We start from the raw sequence: 16,647 nt of genomic DNA, 5'->3' as shown, positions 1-16,647 counted from the left end.
CTTCGGTCTCATAAATCACGGCTGTTGACCACACTCAGCGTAGCAACCTAGAGCGAGGACTGCTTCGTGTTCTGTCTTCCAAGCCCACTCTCCCTTCTTCCTCGCTGTTCTCTCTCCACCAGGAATGCTACCTGCCCCGTTCCCAGTTTTCCTAGTTAATTCCAAGTCACCCTTCAGGTGGCAGCTCAGCCACAGCTTCGACAGAGCAGCCATCCCTGACCCTGGAGCCCTCTTCCTCAGCAGCATTCACTTCGTCTTTGTAGCCTTCCCCACAACTGTAAGTCAATACCTAATGCTGCAGTAAAATCTCCTCCTCTAGAACAAACACTTCATGAGTTCAGGGGCTCTGTGTCTCTCAGCATGGTGCTGCACGCGGTATGGAGCATGTGCAATAAATACCTGAGTGGCAGGTGTGTGAAGAAGTGAATGAATTTACCTCCTCCAGTTCTGAGGAACGTGGTAAAGTACAAATAACACTTACCATTTTAAAGTGTACAATTCACTGGCATTAAGTACATTAACAATGTCATGCAACCACCATAGCTATCCAGTTCTAGAACTTTTTCATCACTCCAAATGGAGACCCTATACCCAATGAGCAGTCACTCCTTATTCCTCCTTACCCACAGCCCCTGGAAACTCACCCGCCTTCTGTCTCTTAATTTTCCTGTTCTGGACATTTCACATAAATGAAATCATACAGTATGTGCTATTTCGTGTCTGACTACTTTCACTTAGCATTATGTTTTCAGTGTTCATCCATGTTGTAGCAGGTATCAGCACTTTATTCCTTTTTGTGGCTGAAAGTTCCATTGAATGGATAAATTCATCAGACGATGCGCACTTTAGTGGTTTCCACTTTGACTACTGTGATGGTGTTTCTATGAACATTCACGGACAAGTTTTTGTTTGAACACCTGTTTTCAACTCTTTTGGGTATACAACCAGGAGTAGAATTGCTGGGTGATATGGCAATTCTATTATTTAAGTTTTTGAGGAACTGTCACACTGTTCCCACAGTGGCTGTACTATTCCACTTTCTGACCATCAACGTATGAGGGTTCTAATTTCTCCACCTCCCAGCCAATATTTATTTTATTTTATTTATTTTTATAATAGCTGTACTAGTGAGTGTGAAATGGTATCTCACTGTGGTTTTGATCTGCATTTTCTAATGACTAATGTTAAACATCTTTTCATGTGCTTGTTTGTCATTTGTTTATTTAATTTGGAGAAATGTCTATTCAAATTCTTTGCCCATTTCCCAATTGAGTTGTCTTTTTATTATTTTGTTATAAGAGTTCTTTACATATTTGTGACATTAGACCCTTATTAGATATATAATTTGCAAACATTTTCTCCCATTCCGTGGGCTGTATTTTTACTATTTTGATAGTGTTCATAGATGCGCAAAATTTTAATTTTGAGGAAGTCCAATTCATCTATATTTTTTCTTCTATTGCTTGCATTTTTGGTGTCGTATCTGAGAAACAATTGCCAAATCCTAGTCATAAAGATTTACCCTTATGTTTTCTTTCAAGAGTTTTAGTTTTAGCTCTTATGTTGAGGTCTTTGATCCAATAGTTTGGAAACTTTGAGGTGAAGTTTATTTCCTTATGGATTGTTTGGTAAGTTTTAGAAATAGGAATATTATCTTTTTGCTCCTTTCTACTCTCATCATTAAAAGATCAAAAACAAAATGTGTGAGGCACAGTCACTGTTACTAATAATCATGGACACAACATACATGTCTGTCCTTATAAATCAAGAAAAAGTGTTGAATAACAGTGTTGGATCAGGAGGCCCAAATGATTTTAGTATATTCCACACCCTTTCCTAGACTCTTCCCTCCTCTTTTCCCCAAAGCTTCAGCTGGCAGCATACATCTTAAACACTCCCACCCCATTTCCTAAAGTAGGGAAATAAAAGAATTCAGATAGTGTTTGGGTAAATTTCCTCCTCCTTTCCACGCTGCAAACTACCCAACATTTAGTCACTGTTTCTCACTCACTGGCCTCCAACATGGCATGCGAAGACCAAAGGGAAAGTAGATGGGAGAGGAAGTAGAGAGAAAAGGTCAGAACTACTATTCCTTCTGCGACATTAGAAATAACAGATGAGGATTTGTATCCTCAGAAATTGGAGGACGGTTTCCACCTCGTCTTTTACAAGTATACGGAAGGGATAGGCAGGGTCACAGGGTTGGGTGGGACTGGATGGAGGGTCTTTCACCTTCTTGAGGTCTTTCTCAAATCTGGTTTCAGCTACAGTTGTGTGCTCTGATTATATTTACATTTTGAATACTTTCCATGTTTACAAATAAGATTAAAATAAGCATGCAATTCACATCTTCAAATTTGTGTTTATATTTTTCACAATGAAGTTATTGCTTTCCTCAGAAAGGTACCCACTGAGAAGGAGGGCTGCACAACGTAAATTTTAATTACGCTGTGTTTTGTGAGAGTTTATAGCTGGTGTTTCATGCTGCGCTGCTGAGCTGTTGCTCCGTATTTACTCCGACTTTGATGAACTCACCTCGTTTTCCCATCATTACGTTCTGAAAGCTGTCATAACAGTCTCACCTCATTGATCCTCCAACTGAACTTCAGGTATTTACTCCGACTTTGATGAACTCACCTCGTTTTCCCATCATTACGTTCTGAAAGCTGTCCTAACAGTCTCACCTCATTGATCCTCCAACTGAACTTCAGTTAAAAGCTTGCAACCCAGCTGATTCTCCTTCTCTTCAGCCTTGCCTATGATGCGCTTTCCCCAAATCCTACCACTTAAATGTACGTGTCGCATACTCTGCCAGGGAAATGTAAGGAGCTAAGCTGCAGGTCGGTAGAGCTGGAGAAACAGCCAGGAACATCCCATCCCTGACAGCAGAAGTCCCCGGTTACCATGCCAAGCACAGTGGACTGGAAGAAGCAAGGCTTATGGAGAAAACGCTCAAACAAATCAGTGGGAAATGGCATTTCTTTGCCAAGATGAGAGCACACATTCTAGTTTTTGAAAATCATTTAATTCTTCATCAGACACATTTCAGGCAGAACTTTCATTCTAAAATAATACCACTTTAAAATCACAATGTCTTCTTTTGTCTGAAAGTGCTCAAAAGACCCTCAAGCATTTAGAAATTGTTTATCCCTTGCACACTCTTTAACAGCCCAGTAGAACTATTTTTAAATAAATCTCAGTATTCTTGATTTACAGAAAAACTGAGATACAAAGAACTTAGCTGTGCTGTCAAGGCCACAAAAGCAGTGAACGAAGAGCTAAACCCCTAAATTCAGGGGTTGGCATAATTCTGTGGGGAGCCCCATCATTATGACTGCGTCCCCAGCCTTACATTTGAAGACAGGGTCACCTGTGGGCAAGGGAGCAGACAGATAGTTCTCTCCAAAATTCAGCCCATCTCAGGGCTCATTCATTATCTCTTAGGTAACATGAGATGTCCCGTTCCAAGGGCTGCACTCTGCTCCCAACCCCCCCATGCTAGAAGCCCAGCTTCATCCCTGGTCAGCCCCCTCCTGATCAGAATCTGCTCAGCCAACAGGGTCACCTTCTGCTCTGCCACTCACATCTGGCTCTTCCTCTCTGATCCTCCTGCATCATCATCATCCAGACATTTACACATTGAGGGGAAAAATAAGCAAAAACATTCATAAAAAGGGAAAGGATTATAAAGGTATAACAAAAAAATGCAAACGAAATGACAGCAAATGGTGGCAATACTAAATCAACTAAAGGACAGTTCACGGCAAAGAAGACTCATCATACAGAATGAGGAAAAAATAGAAACAGCATTAAAAGAACATCAATATAAAGTATACTAGGAAAAAGGAAGAGAAATAGAATTATTATGGTTACAAGTCTTTAACCTGCCACTATTTTTCCTAAAAGACAAAAGATATCAAAAACTAAACCTATAAGGAGGGATAGATAACTTGAACAACAAATTAAACAAGGCTAAATTGGTAGATATGATGTATGTAGAATGCTATGAGGAAAGCCCAGCTTCTCACGTGCACACAAGACAGGTACTGAAGTGGTAGCTACTGAAGTGATCACATACTGGGCTACAGCAAAAGCTTCAAAAATTTCAAAAAGTAGTTATTTTACAGCCTGGACTCTTTAACCACAGAGCTACCAAAACTATGAAGCTATGAGTTAAACACAGTGTAGACATAAAAATCTCCTAGAATTCTTGAAATAAAACAAAAACCACACACAAATAGCTCTTCATGTTTACAGAAAAATAGCATTAAAATACAGCAAATAAAATTATGAGATGCTCCCAAAGATTTTCTTGGAGGCAAAATCATACACTAAATGCTTTCATTATTTTTTTTAAAGGAAATATATGTGCTAAGCAATCAATCAAAAATTTAAAATCAAAAGAGAGATAAAATAAAGGCAAAAGGAAGAAAATAACAAATAGGGAAAAACAAATAAAATATTAATAGAATATAAAATCAGTAGAATTTACAAAGCCAAAATGCAGTTTCTCAAAAACAAAAGCAAAAACAAAACACACTACTTATAACAACAGACAAGTCACTTACACATGTGTACAATAAAAAGAAAGCCCAAATAAACATAATTTGAGATAAGAATGAGATATGTAACTTACATGGAAGAGATTATAAGAGGATATTGATATTAATATTAAAATAGAACCCAATACTAATAAAAAATCTTGATGAAGTTGGCAACTTTCTGAAAAAATCTGACTTAATAAGTAAAAAAGAGATTAGACCTATTACCCTGAGAATTCAGATAAAATAAAATAAATTAAAAATTACCTTCAAACAGGGCTTCAAACCAGATAGTTTTAGAGTGAAGTATTTCAAAGTTTTAAGGAAGAACTAATTCCCATATATTTTCTCTTCCAGAGTAGAAAGTAATGGAAAGAAATGCATTTTTAAAAATTAAATTAGCATGAAAACCTAACAAAAGAGAACTGATAAATATGCTTTATGAAAAATGAATGCAAAATCCTCAGTAGGTTATTAATGGATATAACTCAATAAAATATTATAAGAATTAGTGGCATTTCTCCCAGGAATGCAAAAAAGGTTTAATATTTAGTATTAGAGCCCTTTTAAAGTATCATCAGGCAAAATAAGTAAAACTGTGATCTCAGCTTAGAGATTTCTGAATAACCTAGAACAATCTAAAAGACTCCACTGTTACTGTTACTAAAACGGGAGGTTAATAAAGTGGTTGCATATAAACTAAGCAGTCATATCTCAGTAGCTCTTCTGTGAAGCAATAATAAACAATTTAAAAATATGAAAAAAATCCCATCCCCAATATCAAAAAAAATAAATAAGGATAACCTTCACAAAAAATGCTTGAGATGTATTTAAAAACTTCAGAATTCTACTGAAAGGTACAAAAAATTGCCTGAAAGTGACTGGGCTAGACTTCTCAAATATCTTCCAACTTTAATACGTAATACAAAGTCAAATAAATGTACAGAGAGGAACAAACCACAAACTTCGTTAACTTTAAAAGAATTATTGAGACGAAAGTCGGCTAACAAAAATCTACCATTTTAAACTGCATAATTCGGTGGCATTTAGTGCATTCACAGTGTTGTGGATCACAATCACCTCTGGCTAGCTCCAAAATATTTCCATCATTCCAAATTAAAACCCTGTACCCATTAAGCAGTTTTTCCTCCACCTCCTTCTCTGCCATATATTAACTTTTTAATATGATTTTACTGCATTAACAAGTACTATATGGCACTGAAAAAAACAAGATGAAAAAATGTTCACGGGTACCATGAACCTGTATTAGTAGATTTTACAGATATGCTATCTCTCATTCATATGTTTATGACCAGTTCCTAGCAGGAGTGCTTGGTACAATGTAACAGGCATTCAGTGACATCAGCTGAATGAATAAATAAATAAATAAGTGGACAACACATTAAAAAAAAAAGATGTAATGAAGCTGGTCATCTACATTACAAAGGGATGAATTTGCTTTATCCAAAACACCACCACCATCAACAAACCACCAGCTGCCTTAAAGACAAATTCTTAGAGCATCAACATTTATTTACTTCATTAAAATTAAGCTTATACTCATTAGTACAGAAACATTAGCAAGTCATTTGACTTCCCCAATACCCACATTGGTACTTGTAAATTAGAGGACAAGTATTAGCCTTCTATCATCAGGCAATATTGTTAAAGAGTTAACAATCATTTTTCTATCAGATTCTTAGGCATAGAACAAGGTCTTTCTATTATGTTATTATTTTTAGAATGAAAATTAGTGATCTCAATCAGAGCTTGTGGTTAAAAGAGCATTTGGTTTTCAGAAAGTTAAGTGATCTGTCAGTGTGCTGACCTATCGCTGGCATAAAGAGGTCAGAACCACAGACAGTAATTTTACATCCTGAACACTAATTGATATTGAGTGTTTTTCCATTGGGTCATGTCTCAATAAAGTGCCTGAGCACTGTGTATTGGGTCATCTTCCACATGCCCTGTCAACACTGGGTAAAGAAACCACATAACGGTAATAATGAACAGTGATTCCCACTTGTAATCTGTCATTGATGAGAACACTTCAAGACCTTTGTGTTCTTTCATCAAAAACTCTGCAGTCATTACTTCTAACAAGAGGAGGACTGGGTAGGCTCAGGTAGGAGTGACAATCCTGAGTCATTTAACCCTCACATGACAGGCAGACTTCAGTGAGACTTCAGTGAGACTAACATTTCCTTCTTAACCTTTTCCTGAAACTCATCCTGCACCCCCCCATTTACATACTCTAATAACAAATAATGTTATCTGTAGGTAGCAGAAGGCTTGCTGATAGGACAACTCTATACCATATTCTTCTTTTTCTTAAAGGATGGAGGGAAATGTACAAGAAAACCACATTTGATTATCATTTAGTCAGGAGTATGTTTTCCTTTCTAATCGTGAAATTCTAATCAGAAAAGCTTGCAAGATGGAGAACATAACCCAATCTGGCTGAAAAAAATAACCAATTAAAGATACTTAGGACTGCTCTAATTTGTGTGCCACAGTAAGATAGACAATCAATTCTCTTTTAGCCACTTGTGGAAATGGCTATTGTAAATGGCAAAAGTGGTGCTACGTATTTGACAATATTCTATTTGGCACATTCTATTCATTTTATTTAAGCATTTTGCTAAAAGAAATAAAGGGCAGACTCACAAGTAATGCTTTATATGTCATGTTCTTCACGGGCATTTCTCTCCATTATCATCTGAACTTCCCAGCAGGGCTTCGGCTCTGTCTGAACCCCCAGAACAGAGTTCATTCTGTGTACCCAACATCAACTGTTTCTATGTATGCTCTCTAAGGAGATATGCTATAAATAAATGCTGAATAAATAAATCCAGCTGAAATCAGCTGGGGTGCAGGGGAGCAGGCTTATCTGAGAGGTGGGATCAGGTAGCATTGGAAACACGAGTGAGAAACTGGTACATATTTTTCTTGGCTGGTGAGAGTTTTTCAATACTCAAAGTTAAAAATTTTTAAATACATCTATCTACAACACCACACTTACAGATTTTTCTTTTTTCTAAATTTGTGAACATTTATAGCATTTTCATTCTTGACTCTGCCATGCTCAGCTTTACTGTTAGTCTTGGAAAATATCTGCAGGGTATTAGGAGGAGAGCTATTATAGTGGCAATGGATTTTTATCTTTTCCCTTCCATTCCCGTATGATGCTCAGTTCCTTTAAAAACAGTCTGAGTTTCCCAGCGTAAGACAGAGTGAGTTCTTTCCCTTATGGATCTTGGGGTACCTAGGCTGAACCTGGATATTAGTTAACTCACGCATTTGCCCTTCCCTCTATCAAGGCTGGCCTCAGAACACCCCTGGAAGTGACTGCTGGCCACTGAAATATCACATGATAAATCCATCCTCTGGGCATGTCAGGAAGAAAAGAGACACTTCAGCTCCTGTGTCCCTTCCATCTAGAGGGCAGACTGTCTCCTATCGCTATTCCAAAGCCCCTGGGTGGGGCCCAAGGAGAAGACAATCTCTCTGCATCTTCACCCCCTCACTGCTATTATAAGCCACCCTAGAGTTGTAATCCAAAGGGAGAAAAAAAAGTTTTACAAAGTAAAAACGTTGAAAAGAAAAAGACATCACATTTTAGATATGCTGAGATTATAACAGCATGATTGTATCTGGATAGAATGGACACATTCTCTGTTCAATGTTTTCCAACATCATGTGTAAGATCCTCCAAATACAGGGAAGAGCTGGAAAGAGAACCATCTGCTTTGGTCACATTTTGGTTTCACAACCTTTGGCTTCTGTCAAAAGATTATTATAGTTTGGAATTGATCATAGGGAAATTTCTGCCTCAATAATCTCCCACTCTAGTGGAGAAAATTTTAACTGAGTTCACTGAAAATAATAAAATAAAAAGGCTTAAAATCTAATTAAAACACACCCAAGATTATGTTGTAACAATTTAACAAAAAATGACCCCTTTGTGATAAATTACCAATAAGAACAGTCAAATTAAGTCAGGAAGTGTAAATGAAAATTGTGAAGGTTATTTTCTATCTAACACCATGGCTTAAAGGCTTACAGAAAAAAAAAAAAATCACTCAGTTATCTATCAGTGCTCCTCTCCAACACAGTAAGTACCAAGGAATAACATTCAATGTTTGATTAAGGATTTCATTTCTAGAACTGGGAAAATAGATTATTTCTAGAAACTACTTCCTTGGGCTTAAAAAAATAAAATCCAGAAGCTTAGCAGTAGTAAAAGAACAAATGACACAGACTATTTAACGTAACAGGCAACCAAAGAGGGTACTTGAAAAATCTGCAAGGTCCTCTACAGAACAAGAATTAGAAAGAGCTGGCTACTGCTTAGTTAGATGGTGTAGTGTGAAATGGTATAAAATCAACAGACGACAGAAAAAAGCATGATTCAACATCTAGCTTGCTTCTGCCTTCACACTAAGAACCATCTTCAAAGTTATAAGTAGAACAAATTAAGAGGGAATTCACACCCCAGTTAGGTAACAACACTAAGAGAATGCTTTCAACCACTTTGCATGGCAGCCCCAGAAAAAAATCGCATTATCAGCATTCAAGGAACTTGCTTATGTGGTCACAGAGCCACCATGTCAAAGAAACCATAGCCATAAGGAAAACGTAAATGCTCTAGCTCTTCCTAAGGTAGGATCCCCAAACTACAGATATCTGAGTTTGTTGCTGGGTCTCAACAGTCACCAGAGGCTGTATGTGCAGCAGGCAGGAGCATGGGCTCTTGTCAAACCAATTCTGCTCTTGTCAAACCAATTTGTTACATGTGTCCCCTCAGGGGAAGTGACTCAACTTCTCTAGACTTCACCCTTCTCATTCATAAAATAGGTATAATAATAGTACCTGCTAATGTGAGAATTAACTGAGGCAACGCATAGAAAGCATTTAGCAGGGTTTCTTCCACATGACAGCTGATCAGTAAATAGGAACAATTACATTATTTTAGAATCACACAGGGAGTATTTTAGATCTTAGAAAAGAAAGCAATGATTACTACCAGGCAACATGAGTTCACAAAGATCAGATGACGTTATCTTTGCAATTTTCCTCTGGTCTTAAACATAATGTGTCTGGGTTTCTGCAAGGCATCTATCAAGGTCTTATAAGACCTCCCAGTGGGTAGACGGAAATGTATGAATGAGTTGGTTGTTCATATAGTGAGACGGGCTGTCAGTTAATTGAATAACCATGCCCGACGAGTACTGTTCAACAAATATTTATCACGTGCTTACTATGTATCCAGCAGTTTCTAGAGACTAGGGCTTCATAATTGAATATAACAGACAAAAATTCCTGTCTTTCTGGAGTTTAGATTCTAATGAGAGAAGACAAGAAAATAATAAACAAATAAATTATACAGTATAGTAGAAGATGAAGTGTTATGAGGTAAAACTAGAACAGGGTATGGGAGTGCAGGATGGGGCAGTATGTTTGTAATCTGTCCACTGGAGGAGCATGCTGTCTCTGACAACCAAGACACTTTTAAGACCCGGGCTACGTGAGCCTCCTACCCTGCTCCTCTCTAATACCTGTAATACCTGTAATATCTGTAATACCTGTAATGTTTTTTTTCTTCCACTGTGAGAACCTCATTACTCTGAGTAATAATTATGTGTTTAATGTTTACCTTTGTTGCTCAACTGAAAGCTCCCTGAGTCTAGAAAGGGAGGCAAGACTGATGAAAGGTCTGAGCATTTGAGAAATGGGTGAGGAAAGTGAAGGTATGTGTCATGGAAGGGAAGAGTTGAATGGGCCGCCCTAGATGCCTTGCGTGTTTAAAAGGCAGTATTAGAGAAAAGAGTTCCAACTTATTCTGGGTTACTCCAGGAATGAGAGCTCGGACCAGTAGGGGAAAGTACAGAAATCATTTTAGCTTCCTGAAAGTTCCTTTTCACCGTCAGGATCATCCACATAGAGAATGGATATGATTGATTTCACATTCGATCAGAAATTAAATGACTACTTGAGTGGAAGAGAGTTATTAACACATGTCTAAAGTGTGAGATTCTTTCTCATTTTTAGACTATAATTCTTGTCATTTCCAACAAATTTTTGATTAATGAAATGTTGAATGGCAAATTTCTATATTTTCTGGGTTTTATAGTACCGTAAGTCTATATGAGTTATTTGTGAAGAAAACCCTTAAAGAGAGTACAAAGAATATTCTAGAATTACCAATCTAAGAGCATAAAATAAGAATTATTACAGTATCCAATAAATTAAATGGATTAATTAGGTAGAGAGTTGAGGGATTATAATTAATAATAAAGCAATAAAAGTATTCAACATGAAAATCAATTACAACCCTGTTTATATTTTTTAACTTCAAGCATTTCAGTTCTGTGTGCTTATAATTAGCAAGCTATGAAAGATGCCATCTATAGGAACTCAATGAGAAATACTGTTCATAACAATAATTAGTATTCATTTGCACAGGGGAAGGTGAACATGGCTACAGGTTACAGCAAACAAAGTTAAGGTTAAACTTGTTATTGAAGAAAATACTACACTTATCACCAACAACATTGGTAATAATTAAAGTCTACTTGCTGACTTTTATTTTCTTTTCCTGGTTCCTCAAATCTTACCTGCATAATAAATATTTTACAAAAAATATGCTGGATATTGTGGAGGCCATTGAAAAAATTTTTTTACAAATTTTTCATTTCTGCCTGTGGGCTGGAGCTTGCCTTCTAGAGCACTTTATTTCCTCTCTGAGCACTGTTTGAGGCTTCTTATGGCCTGGCCAGCACAAAACCACAGCTCAGAGGAGGGAAACATAAACCCATAGTACAAAGACCCTCACTTTTCAGATCCTTTTGTAATTCTGGCTTTAGAAAAATCAAAGTTTTCATTCATCAGAGATGAAGGTTCTGCCCCTTTTCATGGAAGCTCTAATATCTATAAAGACCTACTCAGTGAAGCCTAAAATGCTTTCTAGACATGGTAGTAGCCATAAAAGTGTGTCTTTTTATCTCCCACCGCACTGCTGAGCTGATAGATGGAATTTGTTACTCTACTGACAAATAACCTGCCAATACTCCACAATAATTAGATATAGCATAATGTAGCCTTCAATATGAAAACTTTCCCCCATTTGCGGAGGGCTAAGGCTGAACAACTCTTAGACTAGTCCTAGCCTGAAGTCACCGAGACGTTTACTGCTGTCATGGGCTGAAACAACAGTGATGAGGGGAAAACCCAGGTAAATAATAACCAGTAACCAGCAGCAGACACAGCGTGGCTTGCTACATTAACCATCCTCTGAGCCAAGCAGGCACCCAAGCAGTCTCCATTTAAAAAGAAAAAAAAAAATCAAAGAATTCTAATAGAGATATTGGTGGGCTGATTTTTCATTATCACATGCCTTTAAAAGGAAAGGCCTGGAGTCAGCTCTGATCAATACAGCATCTCCTGCTTCCTGCTTCCAATCTGTTAAACAAGAAAATGCCTTTACGTTGGTACTAATCCCATTGTGCCCCCCAAAAAGGAAAAAAAATCCCAAGAGAGTGTTTATTTAATATACACACAGTCGGTTTTTAGAAAAACAAAACAAAACAAAGAAACCAGAGAAGTAAAGACTATCAGGAGAACACTCCTAGAAAAACCCTCTTGAAAATATACCTGAGTAAAATAAAAGTTGAAAGACTAGAGAAAGCAACTATGTCCAGAGAGCTGTGCTTGTGAAAGAATTTGCCTTTCTAGCGACTCACTTATGAATTAATGCATGTGCTCATTCAATCATTCATGGATGATTGTTGGGCACCATCACTGTGCCAGGACTGTGGATGAGGTGACAAACAACACACACAGGGCCTATCTCTCAGGGAGCTTACATTCTATGGTTGGGGGTGGGGGGCAGGCAATAAATGAAGACAACAATTTTAGAGGGTGACAAGTGCTCACAGGAAAAGTACACAGTGTGATGTGAAAGGGCTGGTACAATCACTGTGATTCCTTTCAGCATTAACTTAACCTCGTATCACAAAAGTATATGGGGGATTTTACTTCCTTGGATGAAAGTCCTAAGATGAGAGAGTATACTAATAGCATTAAGTGTAAAAGCCAAAAATATAACAACATAAAATTGAAAAGAAGAAGCCATATGTGATCCCAATTTCTACCACATCCCCAGGACCCTTGGAAGAACCTATTTATAGTTTCGTAGCAGCCATTCTGAAAAGGTAGAGATAGAATCACAGGTTTTTGAAAAGAAATTTTGCAAATAACATGGCAGTATTGCAAAATGCAAATGTAAATGCTGCTGGGCCATCTGTTCAATATTACAGCAACATTGGGAAAAGGCTCGGAAAGAAATGATGTTTGAAATCATTAAAAAAATAACATGTCAAGTTTAAAATACTCAAGAATCTTAAAACCAGCATCAACACATTCAGCAACCATATGGCCCTACAGCAGGTTAAAAAAAAATCATCCTGCTTGCAATTTCTGCTTCAACCCAATTGGTTCTAAAACATGTTTCTTTTCCTCATCTGAGTACCTTTTTTTCCTGTTGAATTCCTTGGTGTTTATAGTTTCTCGAATTACACCTTGATCATAATATTCATTTCACCCTTTGTGAAGTAGGCTATAATGTAGGGAGAAAGATTAAGAGTCAACTGTTCCAGAAAAAGAGACATGTAGGTAACATATAACTTGTTGAACATATCATATTTCAGGTTTATTGATTTATCTATAGTAATCTCAGTCTCAGTAATAACTGCTAACCTCATTGAGTATCATAATTTTCCAGGCACTCTGCTAAGTGCTTTTCATTCATTGTAACATTCAATCTTCACAATTTTATAAAGAAGATTCTGTTTCAACCACACTTTGTAAATGATGAACTTCCTCAAGGTCATACAGTTAGCACGTGGCAGGGCCACAGTCCGAACCAAGTAGTATGGGCCATGTCTGTGACCATAACTGCTACTATGTGCACTACACTGGTGTTCAGATGCTTGTGTGGACAAACTTGCATTGACTTTTCCAGGTTAAGAAATGAGCAATACACATTTGAGGGTAGAGCTAGCTCCCTTGTCTCACCAAAAAGAATATCTTGCAGAAGTGCCTTAAATTAAACTCAAAAGAACAGAAGTAACAGTCTGAAGGAAAATTCTTCCAGAGGCAGAAGACAGAATGAGAGTCCCAGAGTCGGGAAAACCAGGAGTAAATGGGGGAAACTGAGCGAGTTAATACACCAGCTAAAACCAGCATGGTTTTAGAAGATAAGCTCAGAAGAACTTACTCTGCCCCCCACAACAGGTCAGAGACCTAAAATTTCAGCCTAACTTTTACAATGCCATTTACGAAGCCATCATTTACACTGTCATCAACAGATGATATACCCTACTACATAGCCAAAAGCACCTACCTCCAGGGAAGTAACTTTATCTCAATCATAGAAGCAAAACTTCTGTTAGAATAAACTTTCTAGCATCTATCTGAGGATAGGCCAATTGCACCTAACATGGCACGTGACCAACATTGCAGACATATATCTGGCAAATCAAGAAGAGTTTGTGATCAATACGAGTATTTCAACCTATGAGATGGAAAAGCAACCTTTGAAGCCCATTGGTTGTATCACTGTTCACAACTCATCTCATAAGCCAATTTCAGTGTTTGATAAGAAACTACAAAATTTGTAAAGGCCCAGAGAATTATAAATTTATAATGGAAATCCTTGGGGTTTCAAATGAATTAAAAAACTAGTTTCTTTCAACATAATAGCTTTGCACAGTGTCTTGTGGACACGGGGAACCTAATATATGATTATTGGATAATGGTATTAATTCATACATAAAAATTAGTATTACATCAAATGGTCAGTGTCTGGTGCATGCATTTTAAATGGTAAAGTTGCTTTTGTCTCTGGATTATAAGAAGCCTTTTTAAAACTACAAAGCATATTGTAACAACTTGGTGAGTAGTTTAGGATGAACCAGAAAGAAGTCATGCAGGAGGAACACTTAAGTGCTGAACAGTTAAATTCTCTAAACGTGGAGATATAAATGAGAATTTAAATGTAACCCTATCGAAAGCAAAAGACATAGAAGGAATAGATGTGCACTGAACCAGTGATTTCCACAAATCTGCAAAGCTGCATTCGTCTTTAGTTGTGACTACAAATCCGCCAGCAAAGGAGTTTCTGCTGCTTACAGCCACAGGTATTAGTTTCAGTGCAGGGAGGCATTGGGTTTTATAAAACACTTTCCCAAAACTTTTACTTCCCATTCATCTGTCTATTAAATTTTGATTAATGATTTTATATCCTAACTGATTAACAATCTTGTCTGTCTTCAGCAACAAGTAGCTAAAGTGTGATCAATAAAGAACAGATACCAGCCGAGCCCATGGAGCACTCGGGAGAGTACGGCGCTGGGAGCGCAGCAGCGCTCCCACTGCGGGTTCAGATCCTATATAGGGATGACCGGTTCGCTCACAGCGCTCACTGGCTGAGCGCGGTGTGGCCGGTCTCAAAAAGGACAAAAAAAAAAAAAAAGAACAGATACTACACTCGATCTTAGCCAAAAGGCCGAGAAGCGATGTGATAAATAATGAGAATAAACAACAAGAGTTTGGGTAAAACAAGTCAACATGACAAGCAAGGTGGAGTCACAGACTTGTTACGGAAGAACCCGTACAAATGAGTCCACAGAGACACATAAATGTTAATCACAGCTCACAACCTCCTACCACTTTTGCCTTCTGTTCCCTATTTCAGGATACTTGTAAATCTCTGGCCTAGAGTGGCATGTTATTTTTGTAAAAGTTGAAGATATACAAGCAGAATATAGTTGCCTGTAGATAGAGTTTAGCCTCTTCTCTACTCACCAAGGGAGTCATTAGAACAAGGATTCTAAGGTTTAGAGCACCATAAATGGAAATATGAAAAGCATTTTACAATATCACCAAAATTTTTTAAATGATGGTTAAGAAATAGACTTGCATATAATAGTCAGTTTAGTTTTGATAAAGGTACTCTGTCAAAAGGTAATTCAGAGAGGAAAAGATCATCTTTTCAAAAATGGTGCTAGAACAACTGGCTATCCATCCATATGCAAATGGATGCACCTCGAACCTTGCCTCACACCACGTAATTAAATTGTCTCAAAATGGATATTAGGGGCCGGCCCGGTGGCGCACTGGATAGTGCGCCGTTTGGGAAGCACAGCGGCGCTCCCGCCCGAGGGTTCGGATCCCACATGTGGACCGGTGCCCGCTCACTGGTTGAGCGAGGCGCAGGAGCAACACCAAGGGTTGCGATCCCGTTGCCGATCCCCGGTCCGGTACGGGGGCAACACTGAGGGTTGCGATCCGTTGCTGGACACGGAAAAAGACAAAAAAAAAAAGACAAAAAAAAAAAAATGGATATTAGACCTAAATTTAAGAGCTAAAATATAAAATATCTAGAAGAAAACATAGGTGAAAATCTTAATGACCTTGGGTTAAGAAAATATTTATTAAATAAGACACAAAAAACACAACTACAAGAGAAAAAAATAGATTTGTTAAAATTAAAAACTTTTCCTCTTTAAAAGACACTGTAAAAAATGAAGAGCAACAGGGTACAGGGTTTCTTTTGGGGGCGATGAAAATGTTTGAAAATTGATTGTGGCAACTGTTGCATAACTCTGTGAATATACTAAAGACCACTGAATCATATACTTTAAAAGAATTAATCATATAGCGTTACATATAGCTTTGTTACATAAAGCTGTTACAAAAAAAATTAAGAAAATCCACAGTCTGGGAGAAGACATTTGCAAAACATATATTTGATAGAAGACTTGTAACTAGACTGAAGAACACTTACAATTCAATAAGAAGGCAAACAACTGAATAAAACATAAGCAAAAACACAATGGTGAGGGACAGGGGGATGTCAAAGGGACACAGAAGTCAACCGAAAGAGCTCCTAAGAGCCAAGGTGAAACAACAAAATAAATAGCATTGGATTATAACTCAAAGTATAAAATAAATATCCATGATTCCACACTGATATAAATGACTGAATAAGTAAATAGATGGAGGGGAACAAATAAATATCCTGTGCAAAAGAATTAAAATAATT

At 37.5% G+C, this 16,647-nt stretch overlaps 1 protein-coding gene across 1 annotated transcript in view; it reads right to left on the bottom strand.

Moving 5' to 3' along the window:
- The window catches only part of AFF3 (AF4/FMR2 family, member 3), a gene marked incomplete at its 5' end in the record, with an annotated part of 456,956 nt that overhangs the window by 299,140 nt on the left and 141,169 nt on the right, over positions 1–16,647 (bottom strand). The window lies entirely within an intron of this gene.

Source organism: Galeopterus variegatus, unplaced genomic scaffold (assembly GCF_000696425.1).
Source record: "Galeopterus variegatus unplaced genomic scaffold, G_variegatus-3.0.2 Scaffold1410, whole genome shotgun sequence".
Taxonomy (NCBI): domain Eukaryota; kingdom Metazoa; phylum Chordata; class Mammalia; order Dermoptera; family Cynocephalidae; genus Galeopterus; species Galeopterus variegatus.
Note: the sequence above shows the minus strand (reverse complement) of the source record. Positions and strands in the feature narration are given on the sequence as shown.